The sequence below is a fragment of the Musca autumnalis genome, unplaced genomic scaffold (genome assembly GCF_047663935.1).
Source record: "Musca autumnalis isolate F117 unplaced genomic scaffold, ASM4766393v1 scaffold_5, whole genome shotgun sequence".
Lineage (NCBI taxonomy): Eukaryota > Metazoa > Arthropoda > Insecta > Diptera > Muscidae > Musca > Musca autumnalis.
The window spans coordinates 193,742,439-193,768,897 of record NW_027412088.1 but is presented as its reverse complement, the minus strand read 5'-3'; the positions used below and the strand labels follow the sequence as shown (position 1 = coordinate 193,768,897).

Genomic DNA, 26,459 nt, shown 5'->3' with positions numbered 1-26,459 from the left:
TTTTATATTTTATATTTTATATTTTATATTTTATATTTTATATTTTATATTTTATATTTTATATTTTATATTTTATATTTTATATTTTATATTTTATATTTTATATTTTATATTTTATATTTTATATTTTATATTTTATATTTTATATTTTATATTTTATATTTTATATTTTATATTTTATATTTTATATTTTATATTTTATATTTTATATTTTATATTTTATATTTTATATTTTATATTTTATATTTTATATTTTATATTTTATATTTTATATTTTATATTTTATATTTTATATTTTATATTTTATATTTTATATTTTATATTTTATATTTTATATTTTATATTTTATATTTTATATTTTATATTTTATATTTTATATTTTATATTTTATATTTTATATTTTATATTTTATATTTTATATTTTATATTTTATATTTTATATTTTATATTTTATATTTTATATTTTATATTTTATATTTTATATTTTATATTTTATATTTTATATTTTATATTTTATATTTTATATTTTATATTTTATATTTTATATTTTATATTTTATATTTTATATTTTATATTTTATATTTTATATTTTATATTTTATATTTTATATTTTATATTTTATATTTTATATTTTATATTTTATATTTTATATTTTATATTTTATATTTTATATTTTATATTTTATATTTTATATTTTATATTTTATATTTTATATTTTATATTTTATATTTTATATTTTATATTTTATATTTTATATTTTATATTTTATATTTTATATTTTATATTTTATATTTTATATTTTATATTTTATATTTTATATTTTATATTTTATATTTTATATTTTATATTTTATATTTTATATTTTATATTTTATATTTTATATTTTATATTTTATATTTTATATTTTATATTTTATATTTTATATTTTATATTTTATATTTTATATTTTATATTTTATATTTTATATTTTATATTTTATATTTTATATTTTATATTTTATATTTTATATTTTATATTTTATATTTTATATTTTATATTTTATATTTTATATTTTATATTTTATATTTTATATTTTATATTTTATATTTTATATTTTATATTTTATATTTTATATTTTATATTTTATATTTTATATTTTATATTTTATATTTTATATTTTATATTTTATATTTTATATTTTATATTTTATATTTTATATTTTATATTTTATATTTTATATTTTATATTTTATATTTTATATTTTATATTTTATATTTTATATTTTATATTTTATATTTTATATTTTATATTTTATATTTTATATTTTATATTTTATATTTTATATTTTATATTTTATATTTTATATTTTATATTTTATATTTTATATTTTATATTTTATATTTTATATTTTATATTTTATATTTTATATTTTATATTTTATATTTTATATTTTATATTTTATATTTTATATTTTATATTTTATATTTTATATTTTATATTTTATATTTTATATTTTATATTTTATATTTTATATTTTATATTTTATATTTTATATTTTATATTTTATATTTTATATTTTATATTTTATATTTTATATTTTATATTTTATATTTTATATTTTATATTTTATATTTTATATTTTATATTTTATATTTTATATTTTATATTTTATATTTTATATTTTATATTTTATATTTTATATTTTATATTTTATATTTTATATTTTATATTTTATATTTTATATTTTATATTTTATATTTTATATTTTATATTTTATATTTTATATTTTATATTTTATATTTTATATTTTATATTTTATATTTTATATTTTATATTTTATATTTTATATTTTATATTTTATATTTTATATTTTATATTTTATATTTTATATTTTATATTTTATATTTTATATTTTATATTTTATATTTTATATTTTATATTTTATATTTTATATTTTATATTTTATATTTTATATTTTATATTTTATATTTTATATTTTATATTTTATATTTTATATTTTATATTTTATATTTTATATTTTATATTTTATATTTTATATTTTATATTTTATATTTTATATTTTATATTTTATATTTTATATTTTATATTTTATATTTTATATTTTATATTTTATATTTTATATTTTATATTTTATATTTTATATTTTATATTTTATATTTAATATTTAAATTTTTCTGTATAAGATAGACCTCCCAAAGGCATTCTGTTTAAGGAAGTCCTGTGTTTAAAGAGCAACCTGCAGGTTTTTCCGTCTAAAGAAGACCTCCGCAGGGTCTTATTTTTAAAGAAGGCATTCTGTACAACGCTACTTTTTTATTCTCATTTCCCTGACCCTAAGACTGGTATTGGTTCCCCTTTCGTCCATTCATTCCCTCACTAATATCCCCTTCTTACATCAAATTTAATTCCGCAGCATTTCTAATGCACACTCACTGGAAATAATAACGGCGAGAAAATTAAAATTTCTTTAGCACTTCTAATCTGATTTCAATTCCAATTATTGGCTATGCTTGGCGCACTTTAACCACTGAACATTAATCATAGATTACCACAATGATAAATTAACCACAGATTTTCACTTGGCGTATAAGGAAAATTGGAAAAAATGAAATTTCACAGAAGAAAATGAAGCAAAACGGTAGCAGCAGCAACATGAGAAAATTTGAACCTAACCCCAAATGGTCCGTCATGCTGCAAATGTGCGCGTGTTTGAGTGTGAAAATATTCTAAAACAGAAAATTGGTCATTTCCCTTTTTCATCTTCCCTTTTTCAGAGATACTATTTTCATTGTCATGTTTTCGATGGCTCATCAGAGAATTCCAATAAACTCATGAAATCAAGTCGAATTGAGGAACAATAACAAAAAATTGATAGCTGGGGTAATCTAAAAGGGCCATCCATGGTCGATTGTTTGCCTTTGAATATAATTTGGTGGCATCATCATTAAAGGTAAGGGGAACAAAACAAATTTTTCTGCTGTAACATCATCATCACCATGACCATCCTCATTGGTTGCATCGAAAGCATTCATAATGATTCAAAACACAACAACAATATCATATAGTTGTCAAACAGGTGCAGTGAGAAGCAGCAACCAATATTAATCAGAACATAACAAAAAACAAACCGAAAGGTAGTATAGCAAGCAGAATGGCAGAATAGGCAAGCGTGGTAGTTGTGAAATAGGGTTACCAAGGTGATTATAACAACAATAATTCGCCGAGCTCGTGTGTAATTTGACTCAAATACTCATGTGATGTCGTACAGATTTCAAATTCATATTGAGTTTGTAATTATTTTTGATGTACAAAAGAACAGTGAAATATTGAAGAACAAAATACTTAGCAGACTTTTGAACGAAATTCGGTAAAACGTCTGATGTTGCGACATAACATCACATTGCGGATATTTTACCTGCTAAATTAGAAGAACATACCTTAGAAGAACATACCATAGAATCTATGAAGCATTGTGAAGGATATGGTAAGATCAAATAGTCCGTCAAAGGCCGTCTCGGAAAAAATGACCTCAACAAGGCATTTTAATTGAGTTTTAAGAACCTCCCTTAACAGTCAATATCCATAGTTATGTCGTTCATCCATAATCTATTTCGAAATATCTTCAAAATATATGGCAACCCTTTCGTTAACCAATATTATAAAAGAATTCCTCTTGCGCAGAAGTTTTGTTTATTTTTTCGCTTTTTTTCTCTTGTTGTTGTTTTGTTTCGTCTTATGTTTTATTCACTGGGCCACACTGTGAAGGTCAGCAACTTTTCACGAAAAAAAAACTGCATTCTATGGAGCAAAAGGAGAAGAGGAAAATGATGATAATTTAAATCTCAGATGCAGCAGAATGGAGATTACTCAACAGATCACTGTAGTGAACACCATGGGATATTAGCATGGAATTGGGAATGGATAAATATTGTTGAAAATGAAAATACATATAAAGAATCTTTGGATTTTGAAATGTATTCTAGAGACAAAATCATCCCTCTTCCATATTTACTCTAATCTATGACTGTGGAGTAGACTTAAAGCTCTATTATGAAGAAGACTAAATGGACTTCCAAAGTTGTTCGAAGACCTTTGAATGGTCTACTCACTGATGAAGACCTCTAAAAGGTCTTCCATCAAGCAAAAAACTTCTGAAAGGCCCTCTATCTTACAAAGATCCCTAAAAGTTTGTTACTTTTGGAAAAATTTATTTAATAGTCTTCTAAAATAAGGAAGTGCTCTGAAAGATTTTCAATCTTTAGAAGATGACGGAAATATCCTCTTTCGCACAAGTTTTGCTATTTGAGAAAAATTTCTGAAAGGTAATTTTTCTCTGATCTATCTATAGAAGACCTCTGCGAGATCTTCTATCTATAGGAGACCTCCTAAGGTAATCTATATATAAAATACCTATAAAAGGTATTCTACCTATATAATACTGCTGAAAGGTCTGCTACCCAGCAGGCCTCTGAAAGATCTTCTGCCTTTAGAAGACCTCTGAAATATCTTCTATCTATAGAATACTTCTGAAAGGTATGCTATGTATTGAAGTCCTCTGAATTGTCGTCCTCTAGCTACGGAAAAACTCTGAAAGGTCTTATATTTATATAAGACCTCTGAGAGGTCTTCTACCTATATGAGATCCCTGAACGATCTTCTACATATGAGAGACCTCTGAGAGGTCTTCTACTATTATAAGAATTCTGAAAGGTCTATGGAAGCACCCTCTATTTCAGAAAAAGTCTATAGAAGCACCCCTCTATGTAAGACATCTCAAAGGTCCACCATCTGTAAAAGTCCTCTGAAAAGTCTTCTATCTACAGACGATCTCTGAAAGGTCATATCTCTATAAAAAAACCTCTGAAAGGTCTTCTGTATATATAGAAGACCTCTGAAAAACCATGTACCTACAGAAGACCTCTGAATTGTCTTCTATATATAGATGATCTCTGAAAGGTAGACCTACAGTAGACCTCCATTTGTCGTCTATCCATAGAAGACATGTGAAAAGTTGTCTATTTTTTAATAAAAACTTCTGAAAGGTCTTCCAAAGAAGCACTCTTTCTTTTAGAAAGGGTATCTATAAGCACCCTTTCTTTCAGTAAGGGTATCTAAAAGCACCCTCTATGAAAGACAGTAGTACCCTTTCTTTCAGAAATGATCCTTAGAAGCACCCTCAAAAAGCACCCTTTCTTTCAGAAAGGCTCTATTGAAGCACCCTTTCTTTCAGAAAGGCTCTATTGAAGCACCCTATCTTTCAGAAAAGCTCTATTGAAGCACCCTTTCTTTCAGAAAGGCTCTATTGAAGCACCCTTTCTTTCAGAAAGGCTCTATTGAAGCACCCTATCTTTCAGAAAAGCTCTATTGAAGCACCTTATCTTTCAGAAAAGCTCTATTGAAGCACCCTATCTTTCAGAAAAGCTCTATTGAAGCACCCTATCTTTCAGAAAGGCTCTATTAAAGCACCCTTTCTTTCAGAAAAGCTCTATTGAAGCACCCTTTCTTTCAGAAAGGCTCTATTGAAGCACCCTATCTTTCAGAAAGGCTCTATTGAAGCACCCTTTCTTTCAGAAAAGCTCTATTGAAGCACCCTATCTTTCAGAAAAGCTCTATTGAAGCACCCTTTCTTTCAGAAAGGCTCTATTGAAGCACCCTTTCTTTCAGAAAAGCTCTATTGAAGCACCCTTTCTTTCAGAAAGGCTCTACTGAAGCACCCTTTCTTTCAGAAAGGCTCTATTGAAGCACCCTTTCTTTCAGAAACGCTCTATTGAAGCACCCTATCTTTCAGAAAGGCTCTATTGAAGCACCCTATCTTTCAGAAAGGCTCTATTGAAGCACCCTTTCTTTCAGAAAGGCTCTATTGAAGCACCCTATCTTTCAGAAAAGCTCTATTGAAGCACCCTTTCTTTCAGAAAGGCTCTATTGAAGCACCCTTTCTTTCAGAAAAGCTCTATTGAAGCACCCTTTCTTTCAGAAAGGCTCTATTGAAGCACCCTTTCTTTCAGAAAGGCTCTATTGAAGCACCCTATCTTTCAGAAAAGCTCTATTGAAGCACCCTTTCTTTCAGAAAGGCTCTACTGAAGCACCCTTTCTTTCAGAAAGGCTCTATTGAAGCACCCTTTCTTTCAGAAACGCTCTATTGAAGCACCCTTTATTTCAGAAAGGCTCTATTGAAACATTCTTTCTTTCAGAAAGGATCTATTGGAGTACCCTTTCATTCAGAAAGGATATATTGGAGTACCCTTTCTTTCAGAAAGGATCTATTGGAGTACCCTTTCTTTCAGAAAGGCTCTATTGAAGCAGCCTTTCCTTCAGTAGGGCCCTATTAAAGCACCCTTTCTTTCAGAAAAGCTCTATTGAAGAAAGCTTTCTTCCAGAAAGGATCTATTGAAGCACCCTTACTTTCAGAACTGCTCTTTTTAAGCACCCTTTCTTTCAGAAGGCTCTATTGAAACATTCTTTCTTTCAGAAAGGATCTATTGGGGTACCCTTTCTTTGAGAAAGGATCTATTGGAGTACCCTTTCTTTCAGAAAGGATCTATTGAAACACACTTTCTTTCAGAAAGGCTTTATTGAAGCACCCTTTCATTCAGAAAAGCTCTATTGAAGCACCTTTTCTTTCAGAAAAGCTCTATTGAAGCACCCTTTCTTTCAGAAAAACTCTATTGGAGCACCCTTTCTTTCAGAAAGACTCTTATGAAGTAACCTTTCTCTCAGAAAAGCTCTATTGAAGCACCCTTTCTTTCAGAGAGACTCTTATGAAGTAACCTTTCTCTCAGAAAAGCTCTATTGAAGCACCCTTTCTTTCAGAAAAACTCTATTGGAGCAGTCTTTCTTTCAGAAAAGCTCTATTGAAGCAGCCTCTCTTTCAGAAAAGCTCTATTGAAGCACCGTTTCTTTCAGAAAGACTCTTATGAAGTAACCTTTCTCTCGGAAAAGCTCTATTGACGCACCTTTTTCTGTCAGAAATGCTCTATTGAAGCTCCTTTCTTTCAGAAAAGCTCTATTGAAGCACCCTTTCTTTCAGAAAAGCTCTATTGATGTTGCCTTTCTTTCAGAAAGCGACTATTGAAACACCCTTTATAGAAAAGAAAACCAATGGTCAGGACCTAAAGCTCTCCATGAGGAAGACTCAAAAAGCTCTTCTGGAAAGAAACTCTTCTGTTAAGAAAAAAATTATCAAAAGCTTTCCTAAAGAGTAATTTAAGCTATTCCGTGAAGTAAACCTTCTATGAGATGAGGATCAAAAGCTCCTTTAAAGCTATTCATTATCTTTACATATTCCATTTAACTTCCTCCTAAAGAATCCGGAACTCAAACCACTTATCTTTCAAAATACCTAACTTATGACAATGCTAATTGTTTTAATTAGGGTGTCCAAAAAACCGGTTTTTCCAAACAAAACGGTTTTCGGTTAACCGAAATTTTTAATTTTTCCAAAAACCGGTTTTCGGTTTTCAAAATTTTTCAAAACCGGTTAACCGGTTTAAACCGGTTTTTTTAAATAGGTACACATTTGCTCATAATTGATATATATTTGATTAAAAATGTGCGGCAAGGGGTAAATTAAGAATAACGACTTCGTTATTATATAATAATTATCTCATAATATCCTTGTTATTTGACTCGAAGTGGGGACAGCAAAATTAAGACCGAAATTCTGCCCTAAGGATAGTAAAAGCCCTTACAAATATGAAATTGTGTACTAAAAGAATTAAGTTTACTTTTTATTAAGTTCGGATTCTTCGTCTTGCTTTGCCAACCTCAAATTATCGTGAAATGCCTGAAAATTCGGCGGTCATTTGAATAATGACTAAGTTGGACCAACCACTTGTTTTAAATTGTAGCTACTATAGCTCTAGTTCCTAGTTTACTGTATTAGTTCCAAAATGTATGAGTAACTTCATACAAACTAACGTGTGATATCACGTATACGAAGATTTTTCATGCAAATGGTGTGTACCATTGGAACTGCGTAGTGAACTAAATTGGCACAACTCTACATTTTACACAAAATATTTTTAAGATTTAAAGACATCTGACATTTTAAACTTTGCCGTACCTGGTGTTGGTTAAGTTTAGCTTACTTTTAAGAATACAATTGTAATGAAATATTTAAAATATTACTACTTTTTTAAAACCGGTTAACCGACACAAATAACCGGTTTATTCGGTTAACCGAAAATGACGTTTTTGGCGAAAACCGGTTTCGGTTTTGTAACTCAAAACCGGGTAACCGGTTAACCGGTTTCGGTTTTGGACACCCTAGTTTTAATACAAAAACTACATCAATTTGAAATAAATATTTGTTGCTATCTAACAAAACAAAAATACTTTAATGACATTGATTATTATAATTATTTGTTTTGGCCATTAAGCGCGTTCTGCTCTTCTAAACATAATGACAACTTTAATTATCTCAACACACACAAAGTTGGAGATTTTATGAACTTTGATATGGAAAATTGTTTGCTACTGTCAATTAAAGAATACTACTGCAGATCATGGTCTATAAACTAGATTGTGGCGCCAATTTTAAAGCTGCTGCTGGGCGATGAGTCAACGTTTTACACTTCCTTTTTGGCTTATGCGAAGCTAGATGTGCGTTTGTTTTATTTAACAATTCCATAATTTTCTTTAAAACTAATTAGAGATTTTGATAAATTTTAATAAGCTCCATTCATGGACAATCATAAAAATTATAAATATGGCCATGTGACATGGTGGCTGCTTCTTACCGCAGAGAACCTGCATTTCAAATGCAATTTGAAGGCCCATAATGTCGCCAATGTTTAAGACTTAAGCGATAAGCAGCCACAACAGTAGCCTTATGGCTTGTCAGCCAGCATTATAATGCAGGCATACTTGTGCATCTACTGGAGGATGAGTCATCGTAAATGTGTTCAACTAAAACTTGACTTTAACAAGAAGGAGCTGCAGGAAAAGTTGCTGGGGTTACACGTTCGTTTTTCTTCATAAAAATAAATAAAATTATGCAAGCCAAGCTAAAGCAAAAGTTGGCAGCTTACAAAATATTTTCAACAAAGTTTGAACATAAATTCTACAGGTTGTTGTTGTAGGTTGTTTAGCATTTTTGCTTGTACTGCACACACATCGACATACAGACATATTTATGTATAAACAACGACGGCGACAATGTTTACTTGTGGCTTTGTGGGTTCACTAAACTTCTTTATAAACACACAAAATTGATTTTGCTTACATAAAAATACCAACAGCAGCAACAACAACAACAAACAAAAATACAACAACAATAAAATCAAAAACTTGTTAAACGAAACTTTGTCTAGTGAAACGTTAAGACGACCTTGCCAGTTTTTTACTGAGTGTGTGTTTTTAAGAAGCTCTTGTCTTGGATTAAAAAAAATAAAACAATGCCATCAATTGAAGATAAATTTTAAAAATATTTAAAATTATTTCTGAATGAAAACGAATTTATGGTTTATTGAACTTCGTAAATTAGCTAAAGACAGGAAGAGCTCAAGTCATTCTTCTCACAGGGAGGCCAAAGATCTTCTTTCTTTCAGAAATGGACTATAGAAACACCTAAACTTTCAGAAAGGGCTTATAGCAGCAGCATTTCTTTTAGAAAGGGTCTAAAGAAGCAGAAGGGTCTAAAGAAGAAGAAGGTTCTATAGGAGCAGCCTTCCTTTCAGGTCTTCTATAGGCAAGCGAAAATTTCTTGAGGTCTTCTATAGGCAAAAGATGACCTCTTGAGGTCTTCCATAGGCAACAGAAGACCGCTTGAGGTCTTCTATAGGCAGCAGAAGACCTCTTGAGGTCTTCTATAGGCAACAGAAGACCTCTTGAGGTCTTCTATAGGCAACAGAAGACCTCTTTAGGTCTTCTATAGGCAACAGAAGACCCTTTTTAGGCAACAGAGGACCTCTTGAGGTCTTGTGTAGGCAAGAGAAGACCTCTTGACGTCCTCTAAAGGCAACAGAAGACTTCTTGAGGTCTTCTATAGGCAACAGAAGACCTCTTGAAGTCCTCTAAAGGCAACAGAAGACCTCTTGAGGTCTTCTATAGGCAACAGAAGACCTCTTTAGGTCTTCTATAGGCAACAGAAGACCCTTTTTAGGCAACAGAGGACCTCTTGAGGTCTTGTGTAGGCAAGAGAAGACCTCTTGAGGTCCTCTAAAGGCAACAGAAGTCTTCTTGAGGTCTTCTATAGGCAACAGAAGACCTCTTGAGGTCTTCTATAGGCAACAGAAGACCTCTTGATGTCTTCTATAGGCAACAGAAGACTTCTTGAGGTCTTCTTTAGGCAACAGAAGACCTCTTGAAGTCTTCTATAGGCAACAGAAGACCTCTTGAGGTCTTCTATAGGCAACAGAAGACCTCTTGAGGTCTTCTATAGGCAACAGAAGATCTCTTTAGGTCATCTATAGGGAACAGAACACTTCTTGAGGTTTTCTATAAGCAACAGAAGACTTCAAGAGGTCCTCTATAGGCAGTAGAAGACCTCTTGAGGTCTTCTATATGTAACAGAAGACCTCTTGCGGTCTTCTATAGGCAACCGAAAACCTCTTGAAGTCTTCTACAGGCAACAGAAGACCTTTTGAGGTCTTCTAAAGGCAACAGAAGACCTCTTGAGGTCTTCTATAGGCAACAGAAGACATCTTGAGGTCTTCTATAGGAAACAGAAGACCTCTTGAGGTCTTCCATAGGCAACAGAAGACCTCAAGAGGTCTTCTATAAGCAAAAGAAGACCTCAAGAGGTCCTCTATAGGCAACATAAGACCTCTTGAGGTCTTCTATAGGCAACAGAAGACCTCTTGAGGTCTTCTATAGGCAACAGAAGACCTCTTGATGTCTTCTATAGGCAACAGAAGACTTCTTGAGGTCTTCTTTAGGCAACAGAAGACCTCTTGAAGTTTTCTATAGGCAGCAGAAGACCTCTTGAGGTCTTCTATATGTAACAGAAGACCTCTTGCGGTCTTCTATAGGCAACCGAAAACCTCTTGAAGTCTTCTACAGGCAACAGAAGACCTTTTGAGGTCTTCTAAAGGCAACAGAAGACGTCTTGAGGTCTTCCATAGGCAACAGAAGACCTCAAGAGGTCTTCTATAAGCAAAAGAAGACCTCAAGAGGTCCTCTATAGGCAACATAACACCTCTTGAGGTCTTCTATAGGCAACAGAAGACCTCTTGATGTCTTCTATAGGCAACAGAAGACTTCTTGAGGTCTTCTTTAGGCAACAGAAGACCTCTTGAAGTCTTCTATAGGCAGCAGAAGACCTCTTGAGGTCTTCTATATGTAACAGAAGACCTCTTGCGGTCTTCTATAGGCAACCGAAAACCTCTTGAAGTCTTCTACAGGCAACAGAAGACCTTTTGAGGTCTTCTAAAGGCAACAGAAGACCTCTTGAGGTCTTCTATAGGCAACAGAAGACCTCCTTAGGTCTTCTATAGGGAACAGAAGACATATTGAGGTCTTCTATAAGCAACAGAAGACCTCAAGAGGTCCTCTATAGGCAACAGAAGACCTCTTGCGGTCTTCTATAAGCAACCGAAAACCTTTTTAGGTCTTCTATAGGCAACAGATGACCTCTTGAGGTCTTCTATTGGCAACAGAAGACCTCTTGAGGTCTTCTATAGGGAACAGAAGACTTCTTGAGGTCTTCTATTAGCAACAGAAGACTTCAAGAGGTCCTCTATAGGCAGAAGAAGACCTCTTGAGGTCTTCTATATGCAACAGAAGACCTCTTGAAGTCTTCTACAGGCAACAGAAGACCTCTTGAGGTCTTCTATAGGCAACAGAAGACCTATTTAGGTCTTCTATAGGGAACAGAAGACTTCTAGAGGTCTTCTATAAGCAACAGAAGACTTCAAGAGGTCCTCTATAGGCAGAAGAAGACCTCTTGAGGTCTTCTATATGCAACAGAAGACCTCTTGCGGTCTTCTATAGGCAACAGAAGACCTCCGTAGGTCTTCTATAGGGAGCAGAAGACCTCTTGCGGTCTTCTATAAGCAACCGAAAACCTCTTGCGGTCTTCTATAAGCAACCGAAAACCTCTTGAGGTCTTCTATAGGCAACAGATGACCTCTTGAGGTCTTCTATTGGCAGAAGAAGACCTCTTGAGGTCTTCTATAGGCAACAGATGACCTCTTGAGGTCTTCTATAGACAAAAGAGACCTCTTGAGGTCTTCTATAGCCAACAGAAGACCTCTTGAGGTGTTCCATAGGCAAGAGAAAATCTTTTGAGGTATTCTACAGGCAACAGAAGACCTCTTTAGATCTTCTATATGCAACAGAAAACCTCTTGAGGTCTTCTATAGGCAACAGAAGACCACTCGAAGTCTTCTGTAGGCAAGAGAAGACCTCTCGAGGTCTTCTGTGGGCAAGATAAGACCTCTTGAGGTCCTCTAAAGGCAAGAGAAGATATCTTTAGGTCTTCTATAAGCAACAGAAGACCTCTTGAGGTCTTCCATGAGCAACAGAACACCTCTTGAGGTCTTCTTTAGGCAACAGAGGACCTCTTGAGGTCTTCTATAAGCAACGGAAGACCTCTCGAGGTCTTGTGTAGGCAAGATAAGACCTCTTGAGGTCCTCTGAAGGCAACATAAGACCTTTTGAGGTCTTCTATAGGCAACAGAAGTTCTTTTGAGGTCCTCTATAGGCAAGAGAAGACATATTGACATTCTCCTTTAGGCAACAGGAACCCTCTTGAGGCAGCAGCATATGACCTCCTAAGCATATCCTGAAACCGCCTAAAAAGAAGGAATATCTTTCATACAAAAATCAAGTTCTCCTTGAAAGAACCACCAAAACGCATTGTGACAACTTGTTGTCACACAAGATGTCACAAAATATTCCCGCCGCCACCACCGGGGGGAATATGCCAAGGCAACAACTGACAGCTAGACGTGGTGCTAGTAACGTCATCGTACATGTGTCAATAGCATCATGTAATGTCAGTTATTCGCATGATTGGTGATCGGCTATGTCACTGATGGTGTCAGTCAGTGAGTCTGTTTTTTCAGAGTGGTCACTAAGTATTTCATTTCTGTTGTTGTTGTATTGAGAAATCACTTGTGATATTTAACACTTTTGGAATGATTTGGATTTGTCGTTGTCACCTTGAGCCATTGGAACACACACACACACACGATATGATGGAATTTCACAATCTAGTTCAAATGCCATGAGCGGCGGTAGATAAAACGCTTCAAGAAGTAGTGAAAAATTACTTGAGGTTCATATTTCATCTTGAGTGCAGAATTCTTCTTAGCAATTTAAAAGGAGTTCAAGATAGAGAAAGCTTGCTTTAGGAAGACAGCTGTGTAAAAAACACGGAAATATGAGAATAAGGACATTCTCGAAATCCTTTCTAAAATCAAAAATATCCTGTTTGGGATTTAAATTACCAATCATCTCCCGTTACATGCACCTAATTGGGGGTGCTGAAAGTCCTTGCCGCCATGGAGTCTTAATGGCAACAGTTGGAGTCTCTTTTACTTTCAGTTCTAAAGTGTTCAATTTAAACCATGTAAACATATCTCACCTAATGTTAATGCTGTTGTTATTGTTGTCGTTAAGTTGCAAATGAACACATGTTGACCATTAACATTGACATTGTGTGCGCTCAAAGGTGTGCCTTAACATGTCGGTGTCAAAGCCATGCAAGGATTCTGAAATACTCAACAAGGCTGATGATGGCGATGATGATGATGATGACGCTGTTGATGGTGATATCCATGGCTTGATGCTTATTGGGGAGGCTTTAATATTTGTTTGTTTTGTAATTTTATACCTTTTTCTTCCAACTTTCTTATAGGATTCAGATTTCAAAGTGAGCTAAGCAGAGCCTACAAAACTTTTTTTATACATTTGCCATTGGCATCAGTATCGTGATCATCAAGCTTAATCTTGGGGGGGGGGGGGGGGGGAAATCCAAAGCAATTGCATTTTAAGATTTGTTATTTGTTGAGATTTTTATTGCAGGCTCCATTTCTAAGACTCCTATTCTTATTGTGTGGTTGTTTTTGTTGTTGCTGTTCCCTATGCCACACAACATTTGTTGGTGTTGCTTCATTTAACCAGGTGTCGACACTGATCTGTAATGACAATTACAATATTTTGTTGCATTCACCACGAAGAAACCCAGGCTCCAAATCCTTACGACAGCTAGTCACAGACTCACAGAAAAACAGACGGATATGTCATAGCCGCATGACATCATAACATCATATTTACTTTAAAGCCAACAAAAAATGTGTGCATAGAAGAATCGAAAAAAAACCATTGCCATCGGAGCAGATCTACAGAAAGTAATACAAAAACACTTAAAGCGTTTGTTTGTTTTCTTTTTTGATGCTTTTTGATCCAACCAAGCAGTTAGACTGCATGGCATGGAGGACAATCTAACGAAAGAAAAAAAAAACGTCCTAGACGACATTGCCGAAAAACGAGGGAGAGTTGGAAAGGTGGTAGGAAATTATTTAGAAATAGCGGTGTTTACTGAAGCAACCTGTACAGAAGACTTACTAATTGATATTAAACATCCCAAAAAATCTATGTAGGTCTTCTACACATAGAAAATCTAGAAGAAGTCTTCTGATGACTGTTGATCTCCCAAATATCTCCAATATACCGTAGATCTTCTTCTATATATATAGAATTCCCTAAATGTCTTCTAAAGACTCAAGACCTACTAAAGGTCTTCTAAAGACTGAAAATCTCTTAAAGGTCTTCTACAGATAGAAGAGTTTCTAACAAAGATGCAGTGGCTAATGTTATAAACAATTATCGTGGAAATGCCGTGATATTTTTCGAAATATATCTCATATCTATCGCACAAAATGTCAGCATTGTGGAAAAACTCAATTTGTTGCACATTGAAATAATTGTTTTTTTTTTTTTTTGAAAAATATATATTTTTTTAATTGAAAAACATAAAATTAATATTAAAAATATATAAGAAAAAAAATTAAAAATATTTTGAAAACCACTATAAAAAATAAAATAATTTTTTTAAAAATCCAAAAAATAAGAGACATTATTTTTTTAAAACCCCAACATTGAAAATTATAGTTTTTTAAATAAAAATTAAATTAAAAAAAATTAAATTAATTAATTATTAACAGATATTTCGCTTTTTTGTAAATATTCGTTAATATTTTTTAAAAATATGTTAAAAAACACATGCTTGCTTATATTAAAATAATATAAAAATCCAGGAGTATTTTTTATATTTTTTTCAAGAAAAAAATTTTTCAGGGAAAACTCCTTAAAAAATTTAAATTAATTAATTTTTAAATTAAAAAAAAATATTTTTACAACATATTAAAATATAAAAAACAAACTTGAAAATCTTTAATTTGTAATAAATTTAGAAAACATAAGAAATTAAATTTTTTTAATAGATATTTAAAATTTGTTTTTAATGTTCAAAAAATCAGTAAAATCATGTTTAAGAAATTAAAAAAATTAAGGTTTAATTTTATTAAATAAAAGCATTAATATATTTTAAGAATAAAAAAACACGTGAAGAAATTCCAAACGTATTTAAAAATTGACATTTAAAAGAATACAAAAATATTTTCTTAGAAATCCACCCTTAAAAAATATATTAAACAAATACAAAAATAAAAATAATTTTTGAAAAGGAGGGTTGGCGTTTTTTTTTTGGGATGTCGACTTCTATTTTGTTTTTCAAGATAGTCAGGCTAAATCCCATAGTCGTTGTTTTAATATTTTATTAAAACAACTTTAATTTATTAGTGGGTAAACTTCGCCAATTTTTTTGAAAGATTTAATTGTTTATATTTTTTTTTGGTAACATAAGAAATTAAATTTTTTGATAGATATTTAATTTTTTCAATATTTGTTAAAGTTTTTAATATTAAAAAAACTGTAAAATCAATATTTAAAGAAATTAAAAAAAAAAACATTTTAAAAGGGTTAATTTTTTAAATAAAAAAATAAATATATTTTAAGAAGAAAAAAATATGTGAAGTATTTCCAAACGTATTTAAAAATTGACATTTAAAAAGAATATTTTCTTTTAAATCCACCCTTGAACAAAATATATTACATAAATAAAAAAAACAATAAAAATAATTTTTGAAAAGATATTTAATTGTTAATTTAATTTAATCGAAAGAATTAAAAAAATTATTTTCAAAAACTAAGAAAATAAATATAGTTTTATAATTAAACAATTTAAAAAATATATGAAAAAACCAAGAAGAAGATATTTAGAGAATATAAAAAACTTAAAAAACTAGTTTTTTTAAAATATAATTATTTTTTATTATTCGTTAAATTTTTTTAACTTTTTTAAAATATATTTAATTTTTTTAATATTTCTTATTTTCTAATTAGGGAATATAAAAACCGTAAAAAAAACAAGTTTTAAAAGATATTTATTTTTTAATATTCGCTAAAATTTATTAACTTTTTAAAAAATTAATTTTTTAAATATTTGTTATTTTTTCATTAAGAAAAGGTATTTAAAAATTAAACAAATTATTTTAAAATTCTGGAGTCCAACAATTTTTATAAATTAAAAAAGAATTATTTTTTTGTTGTTCTTTTTTGACTTAAAAAACTGTTGTATTTAGATTATGCTTGTCTTTAAATAAATATTTTTTATTTCTTATTGTCTTTTTAGGACGAAGGCCATTATTTATGAAAGTTCTTGTTTAATTAAAAAAATCTTAAATACATTTTTTTAATATTTAAAAAAAAAAACATTACTTCTGAGCATATTAAAAAATTCTAAAAAAATTATATATTTTTAAAAATTTTATTATTTTAATAAATTTAAAAAAAATGTTTTTGTTTAGTTTAAAAAAATATTTTTTTTAAATAAAAATAAAAATTAAAGAAACTGCTTCACATTTTTTAATATAAATATGAAAGACTTTTCAAAAATAAATTATATAAATTATTTTTGAACAAATTAAAAAAAAAAACTTTGTTTTCTTTAAAAAAAAAATTATTATGCTTTACATTTTTTCATATAAATATAATATAAATTTTAAACAAGTTTAAAAAACATTTAAAACAAAATTATTTTTGAACAAATTAAAAAATTGTTTTCTTTTTATAAAATATATATAATATAAAATTATATTATTTTAATTAATTTGTTTTCAATTTTGTGGTTAATTTAAAAAATAATAATTTTAAATATAAATAACAACTAAAAAGTTATTAATTTTTTTCAATGGAAACAAATCAATTTTTCTTTTAAAAAATTGTTCAACTTTTTAATTAAAAAATAGGAAACAAATTAAAACTTTAAAACTTATAAAAATATACTTCAATGAATCTTTTTGAAGAACTTTTGTTTCAAAAAAAAAAAAAAACAAATTTTCCCACAAAAATGATTAAAGAACATTAAAAATATTTTTTAATAAAAAAAATTATAAAAAGCCGCCCTTTAATATATATTTAAGACAGAAAACATGTTGGTCTTTGAAAAAAATATTGAAAAAATCAAGGTTGTTTTGCCTTTTAAAAGTAATTTTTTAAATTTTAAGTATATCCTTTATTTCAAAAGTGTTTCATTAAAACAAAATTAATTTTTTCTTTTAAAAAAGTTTTCAATTAATTTTTAATTTTTCAAATTAAAATTGTTTTAAATTTTTTAATTAAACAAGTAAAAGAGTATCAGTCGGCTTTGCCGACAGAGATATACCCTCAGCCTGTGTATATTGAAACAATTTTTTTCCAAAAACGCATGTATTTAGGGAGTTTTAAAAATTTTGGGCGTTTGAACTGACAAAAATTTTGATTAGGATTTAATATCAAAAGTTTTGTGGAGGAGATACTAAAAAGAATGGATCTCCAGCCACTACATATGGTACCATAGGGGTTTTTTACAACTTCAGGGATGTTTGCTCAAGAAGTATGAACTTGCCCCTGAAAAAACTTTTACCATCGCAATTGAGGCAGCAATGCAAGTTGCTTCAACAAAAATCAAAGTGATTCGAAAGCAGGTCTTAAAGTGAACATGTATCCGAAATTTTGAGTGGGAGGTACCGGATGGAGTGGACAAATATAGTCCATATTTGAACCTGATCTATATCTGGTAGATATATTAGGATATGTAAAGTATGGACCAATTCGGCCACTCTCTTCAAGAGTTATCGTACGCACAATTTTTCCGAACATTTTTGAACTTTTGTGGGGGAGGTACCTGAAGGAGTGGACCGATATGGCTTATCTTCGAACTTAAACTATGTTTGGACAAAATATTACTAAGGCCAAATTTGGACCGAATCGGCAGACCTGTTCGAGAGTTATTTTGCCCTCCAACCTCCTCACACGGTGTCATAGGGGTTTTTTGCAACTTTCAGGCTATTTTCTCAGTAAGTATGGACTTGCCCCTGATGAAACTTATACCGTCGTATGGAGGGCAGTGAATACAAGTTGCTAAAGCAAAAATCAAAGCGATTCGAGAGATGTTCCTAAACTGAACTTTTCCAAAATTTTGTGTGGGAGGTACCCGACGGAGTGGACCGATTGAGTCCATATTAAAACCTGATCTAAATCTGGTACACGCTCCACGATGGGCAAAGTATGGACCAAATCGGTTACACCCTTCAAGAGTTATCGTGCGTACAAATTTTCCGAACATTTTCGAACTTTTGTGGGGGAGGTACCGGAAGGAGTGGACCGATATAGCTCATCTTCGAACTTAAACTAAGTTTGGACAAAATATTACGAAAGCCAAAATTTGAACCGAATCGGTTCATCCCTTCGAGAGTTATCGTGCGCTCCAGCCAGCCAGCCAGACAGACAGACAGACGGACGGACATTGCTCAATCGACTCCAAATTGTCTGAAACACATTTCGTCCAAACATACTTGGGGTCTAAAACCATTATTTCGATGAGGCACATTTTGCCCGTATGAAAGTGTATATACCCTTCATAGCCTAAAGGCTGAGGGTATAAAAATAGGATACAATTTTAAAAAATAAAAAATTTAAATCGTATAAAAATATATTTCAATGGTACTTTTTGAAGAACTTTTGTTTCAAAAATTTCTCAATTTTTTATTGAAATAAAAATTAAAAAACTGCTTCACATTTTTAATATAAATAAAAAAATAATTGCAAAAATAATTTGTGAACAAATTAAAAAACATTTAAAACAAAAATTATTTCTGAACAAAAAAAACAACTTTCTCGTTGTTTTACCCCCGCTTATTGAAGCAACACTCATATGTTCGCATTCTTTGCAAAGCAAAGACGACATAAAAACAGTGGTGGATATGAAATTCTTTAGTTCGACTCAAATTGTAGGGTAATCAGCTTTAGGGCCATACAGCAATTTTCTCATTTTGTTTAATTTGCTGGATGGGCTTATTGACCTGTTTATCGATACAGAGTCGGCGGAAAAGGGAACTGATGAAGTTGTTTGGTGACAACTGAAACTATAGTATTCCCCCACCCTCCGCCCGCAACTAATCAATTTCATATCCACTGTAAAACATTTTGTTGTTATTCAAATACTTGAATACAACAAAATATGGACTAGAGCTGAAATAAACACAAAGATGTAAAATTCTGCAGTCCAGCAATAAAAAAAAAAAAAAAAAAAAAAAAAAAAAAAAAAAAAAACGCCAACAACAATTTCTGAACAAATTAAAAAAAAATATTTTTTTATTGTTAAAAATATATAATTCAAAAATTATATTATTTTAATTAATTTGTTTTAAATGTTTTTGGTAATAACAACTAAATAAAAACTAAAAAAGTGCTTAATTTTTTCATTGAAAAAATTCAATTTTTTTCTTTTAGAACATTTTTCAATAATTTAATAAAAAAATAGGAAACCTTTCTAAAAAATAAAAAAACTTATAAAAATTTATTTCAGTGATTCTATTTGAAGAACTTTTGTTTCAAATGTAAACAAATTTTCCTACAAAAATGATATTAAAATGATTAAAGAACCTTAAAAATGTGTTTTAATAAAAAAAAAACAAACAAAAAAATAAATAAAAATCCGCCCTTTAAAAATATTTAAGACAGAAAACATGTTGGTCTTTGAAAAAAAATATTGAAAAAATCAAGGTTGTTTTGCCCTTTAAAAATATTTTTTTAAATTTTAAGTATATATTTTATTTCAAAAGTGTTTCATTGAAAAAAATTAAATTTTTTCTTTTAAAAATTCTTTAAATTTTTTAATTAAAAAATTGTAAACATTTTAAAAAAATAACAAAATTTAAATCTTATAAAAATATACTTCAATCATCCTTTTTGAAGAACATTTGTTTAAAAAAAAAAAAATCTCAATATTTTTTAAAAATATTTTTTAATAAAAAACAAAAAAAAAATTAATAAATAAATGAAAATCCGCCCTTTAAAAAATATTTAAGACAGAAGACATGTTGATCTTTAAAAAAATATAGAAAAAAATCAAGGTTGTTTTGTCTTGGATTTTTTTTTTTAATTTTAAAAATATATTTTATTTCAAAAGTGTTAATAAAAAGGAAGGAATTAATAGTCTGAAAAAATCTAAAAAAATTAAAATTTTTTTTAAAAAAATTATTTTTGAAAAAGTAAAAAAAAAAAATTGGGAAGAATATTTTAGATAGCGTTTTTTTTAACAAAAGTAAAAAAAAAAGAATTGGCAAGAAATTGTATTTTAACAAAATTTAGAGAACATTAAAGAATATTTGTTTATTAAAAAACAACAAAACAGCAAAAAATAGCCCTTCGCGGACGCAAAAAAAAAAAAAAACTCACAGAGGTGCAAAAAATTACACCCATTTTTTCGAAGTTAGTTTTTGTGAATTTATTAATTAATTATTATTATTAATATATTTTTTTTGAAATTTTGCCTTTTAGGGTCAGTTTAAATGATTTTTTATTAATTCTCTCGTTTAGAGTTAAGCTTGATGATCGGAAATTATTTGCAAGTGAAAAAGGAAGGCCAAGGACTCGAAACCACATAGTCACCAAATTACGTTACCTGGTTTCACTGGTGGTAAAGCAGATCTTTGGACGTATCGACTATGTAGTGGCTTCTATGTCCTCGAACTTTTCGTTTTTCAAATGCAAATGTGTTTTATACATTTACGCGGATATTTGGCCCCTGAAATTTTTTATTTATTATATTATGGATATATATGAAATTCGTCGTATTATGTACATTAATCTCAAAAACTTGCGATTGTATACAAGTAAATGACTAAAGATTGACTTTGCATGTGAATGATATAGCATTCACGCCATCCTACGTCACCATGAAAATGAATGCTATAGCATTCACGTCCGCGAACGTGTTAAAAACTTTAGGACATGTTGGTCTTTAAAAAATACTGAAAAAATGAAGCTTGTTTTATGTTTAAATTTTAAAAATATATTTATGTGTGCCACCGTGGTGCAATGGTATGCACGCCCGCCTTGCACGCAGTAGGCCTCAGTAATGTTGGCGACATTTCCTGAGTATTTCAGCCTTGAAAAACTTTTCCAGTGGTGTCTTAAGACAGTGGTGTCTTAAGACACGCCGTTCGGACTCGGCGATAAATAGTAGGTTCCATATCATTGAGCTAAATATGAATCGGGGTGCACTCATTGATATGAGAGAAGTCTCCCTTGTCCCGTATGGGATGTTGTGGAACAATGTTTTTTGTTTATTTATTTTAAAAATTGTTAATAATAACTGAAAATTAAAAATATTTAGAAAATATTAAAAAACTCGAAAAAATTAAAAGTCTTTTAAATTTTAGAAAAATATTAAGAAAAAGTGTCTTCTGTGATTCTATGTTATTGAAATATATTTTTTAAATCGATGTTTCTTGAAACAATATTTCCAGAAATTCATTGGATTCATTGGATGTTTCTTCAAAAATATTTTTAGAAAAAAATCCTCGTATACCATTCAAGCTCGATTGACTCTCTTATCTCCTTTCTCACAAAAACAAGTTTGTTTCTTAAGTCATTTGTTTTATGAACTCATATCTAATAGTAAGAGTTTATTCACTGATGCTAAAAATCAGCACAGTATGAATGCCGTCTTCTGTGTCTAGGATAATACTAATAATTGTTGCCATAATATTAATAATTGTAGGAGCAAGGGTGACTTCTCTGATACCAACGAGTGCAACCCGATTCATATTAACTCAATGATATGGGACCTACTTTTTATCCCAGAGAGGCATACGTCTCATATAGCTTAACAGTTAAGATAACATATAAGTTCTTTATGTCACTGAGCTTAAATTAAAATCGACCAGCACTGGTGGAAAAGGGTTACTCCCTTACCCTTCCCACTGGGATATTCGTGTGAAATAGTGCCCACATTTTTTTAATTTTTATTTCTTCCCCAATTTCTCGATCAAACCCCCCTATTTATAGCTAGATCCATATATGTATATTGTCATCAACTTGTCTTTATTTACCAAGTAAACAATGGCCCGCATTGAAACTGAAAGAAAAACAAAGAAAAGGAAAAGAATGAAAAGAAAAATCTTTATTTATACTTTGTGGTGATGATTTAACATTATATTAAAGATGCATGCCTACGATTTAATGTTTACTAATATTATACACCTATATTAAAGGTATTTAACACAGACAGACGACACGAATACATATGCACAAGTGCAGCACATGCATGTACAACATGTATGTATGCGTTTATGCAGTTTTAGAGAGTCTATGATCTAACATCTACAACTACATATGTAAGAAGAAGTTGTGGTTTCAAAAAGAAAAAAAACTAAACTTGACATTTATTATTGCTGTTGTTGTTTGTTTGTAAAAGTCATTACATAAGAATTTCTTTAAGGTCTTTGTTTATTTTTTGTTTCTTGTTTCTTGCGTTATGATGGTGTTGTTGTTCATGTTTTTGTCATTGTGGTGTCTTGAGCAAATAAAACTTAATTACATGTGTTTTATTTCTTTCTTGTAGAGCATGAAAAAGAAGTCTATTGAACTGGATGGTTGGTTGGAGTTTTGCAATGTGATTTCTTGGAAATTCTAAGTTGAGCAAAAACCAAAAAAAAAATGTGATTATAAAGAAAATGTGCAAAATATGTGATCTTAATTAAGGCTTAAGATTAGCCGTAACAACACACATTTTTAGTTACGAAATAGTTGTACTTATTTTATTTGTTTTTTTATTTAGTTAATAAAGAAAGCTTGACTTAACTTAATGGGCAACTTTTAAAATTATTTTTATTTTTTAATTTTTGCAATATTTTAGCGGGAAACCCTTATGTAAATATGTGTTTGGGGCATAAGTAGTTTCCTTATTTTTTTAACCCTTTAACAGTTTATGATTACGGGACTATAAAGACTTTATATAATAAAGAAAGGTGTACTTGGCCAATAAAGAAGCTGTTTTTTGTAATTAAATTATGACGAGTCAGCTAAGTACACCTTCCCGTATTATATAAATGTTATCTAACAAAGAAAGCTTGATTAAGATTTATGGCTCTTAGAAAAGTTTTTTTTTTTGCTAAAATTTTCCATTGAAACGGTAGTTTGTGTCTTCAGTCTTTTGTTTATTTTTATAGGCTTAAAAATAAACAAAAGACTTAAGACACAAACTAACATTTTAATTGATTCTTTTTTTTGCAAAAAACAAAAAAACTTTTAGCATTATAGGAATCCAGTACAAATGTTTATATTTTTAATATAAAAAAATATTTGAATCTACAATTTTAATTAATGACCATTATTGCCAATATTCTTTTTCTAGAAACTTAATAGTGTTCTATAGCTTGTTTTCCAAAGAAATTAGCACATCATTAAGCATATTGTCACCAGAAAAAAACACACACACAGACATTGGACCGTTATTAAAACAGATAACGTTTAACACACATTCCCACTAAGTGACAATCAACTTTCATTCACTCAATTAATTTTCTAAGAGGCAGTGGCGGCGACAGTAGCAAAATATCATCATTTTTGCAAAACAGGCACACGAACACCAATACGCACACACATTTCACAAATAGAAAGTAAACAATCATAGTTATTGATGCTATAAAGCTCTAATGACATACATATATGGTAAGAAGAAGAAAATCGAAAGATAAAAAGAAAGCACATCACAATTGTCAATTGAGTTATTTCCAATTTCATTTAATTATTATTATTGTTTTCAAAAGATATTCTTTTCTTTAGAAAGAAAATCTAGAACAAATGATACCAATAGAAAAAATCTTAGAATTTTTTTTCATTGTTTAGAAAAAATTTTAATGGAAATTTCTCTTAAAAAATTCTTAAAATTGTTTTCTTTGAAAAGTAGAACCACAAATTTTGAACAGTAGCATTAGAGAAATTTCAACATATGAATTTAATTGTAATAATTTACAATGACTTGACACAAATGTTTCCTCGACTCATCTTCGAGAGTACTGATCGGCCAAACGTGTTTTTTATCATCTGCAGCAGCATCATTAATTTGCTGGGAAAATTTAAAATTTTTCCAATTAAATCAATGATTTTCGTGTGCATTGGAAAATTAGTATTTGTTGTATAAATTATAAATCAATAAAAGAAGTGAGATTGCATAAAATTGCTTAATGACTTTTTCGTCTGCATGTGTGTCTGAGAGATTTTTGTGCACTGCAATGATTCACAAAAAAATAAAATATAATGTGGGAAATATTTTTGAAATTAAAAAAAAATTTAAAAATTTAGGTTATTGGAGAAAAAGATGATGAAATTATGAGACTTTGGAAACGAACATTTATCAATATTTTAATTATAAGTTAAATTTTCTATTTTTTGACAACGAAGATTTTTTAATTAATATATTTTATATTTAATTTAAAAATAATATTTAATATTTTGGGCAATACAAAAATAAGACAAAATTAATTTGTTTAATAAAAAATTCAATTTTCCAATTTTTCTGAAAATTATATCTAATATTTGGACTACAGGGAAATAAGATAAAACTAATTATAAATACAATTATTATACAAATATTGTTTTAACTACTAAATTTTTATTTTATTATTTTTAAATAATGTTAAAAATATTTGTATATACTCAAATTAAAAAAATATATTTTATATTTTCATAAGATGACCTTATTTTTTCATTATAAATTCAATTTTTTAATTTTTTGATATTAAATATATTTTTTAAATTTAATTAAAAAAAATTAAAAAAAATATTTTTTATATTTAATTTTAAAAATATATTTTATATTTAGGCTACGGAAACATAAGATGCTTTTTTTAATTACTTAATTTTTTAATCATAAATAATGTTTTTATAAATTCAATTTTTTAATTTTTTATATTAAAGATATTTTTTTATATTTAATTTAAAACAAAATACAAGAAATATTTTTTATATTTAAATTAAAAAATATATTTTATATTTAGGCTACGGAAACATAAGATGCTTTTTTAATTAATTAATTTTTTAATTAAAAATAATGTTTTTTTATAAATTAAATTTTCTTTTTTTACATATGTTTTTTATTTTAAAAATATTTTTAATAGTTAAAATATATTTAATATTTGAAATTAAATTTTTTAATTATAAAGATTTTTTAATTTTTTTAAATTGAAAATATTTTTTATTTAATTAATTTTAATTTTAATATTTTATTAGTTTTATCTTATATTGAAAATATATTTATATATTATATTAAATCTTATTAAATTTTTTTAATTATAAAAACATTTATTTATAATTAAAAAATTTTCTAATTTTTATGATTTTGAAAATATTGTTTTAATTAATAAATTTTTATTTTATTATGATTTTACATAATACTGAAAATTAAAAAAATATATATTTTATATTTTTCAAAATATACAAATAAGATGAAATTATTCCTTTTATTATATATTCAATTTATATTTATTTAATTATATTTATATTTAATTAAAAAAAAAATACAAAAAATATTTTTTATATTTAAATTTAAAAATATATTTTATATTTAGGCTACGGAAACATAAAATGCTTTTTTTAATTAAATAATTTTTTAATTATAAATAATGTTTTTATAAATGCAATTAATTTTTTGATATAAAAATATGTTTTTTTATTTCAAAATATATTTTATATTTAAAATTTATTTAATATTTTAAGTATATTTATTATTTGAAATTAAATTTTTAATTATAAAGAATTTTTTTATTGTAAATTCAATTTTCTAATTTTTTCAAATTGAAAATATTTTTTAATTAATTAATTGTAACGCGGGTTAAGGATTGTTTGGTCGCAGGCTTTTTAAATAAAAATCTGGTGTTCTGATTTTAAATTTCTTTATTTTCCAATATTTCGATTGGAACCTCCAATCATCTTCAGGGAATTGAAAGAGAGTTGTGGTAAGTTTGATGCCAAGTACTTTCTTCAACTGATTTAATTTTATTAATTTTAATTTTAATATTTTATTTGTTTTATCTTATATTGAAAATATTTTTATATATTTTATTAAATCTTATTAATTTTTTTAATCATAAAAACTTTTATTTATAATTAGAAAATTTGTCAAT

At 28.3% G+C, this 26,459-nt stretch overlaps 1 protein-coding gene across 13 annotated transcripts in view; it reads right to left on the bottom strand.

Moving 5' to 3' along the window:
• a (arc) overlaps positions 1-26,459 on the bottom strand; it is a 262,222-nt gene that overhangs the window by 63,405 nt on the left and 172,358 nt on the right. For all 13 annotated transcript variants that reach the window (XM_073988186.1, XM_073988181.1, XM_073988190.1 and 10 more), the window contains one exon: positions 22,386-22,411. The gene's annotated coding sequence lies outside the window, so the exon portion shown is untranslated. The remainder of the gene's footprint in view (positions 1-22,385; positions 22,412-26,459) is intronic.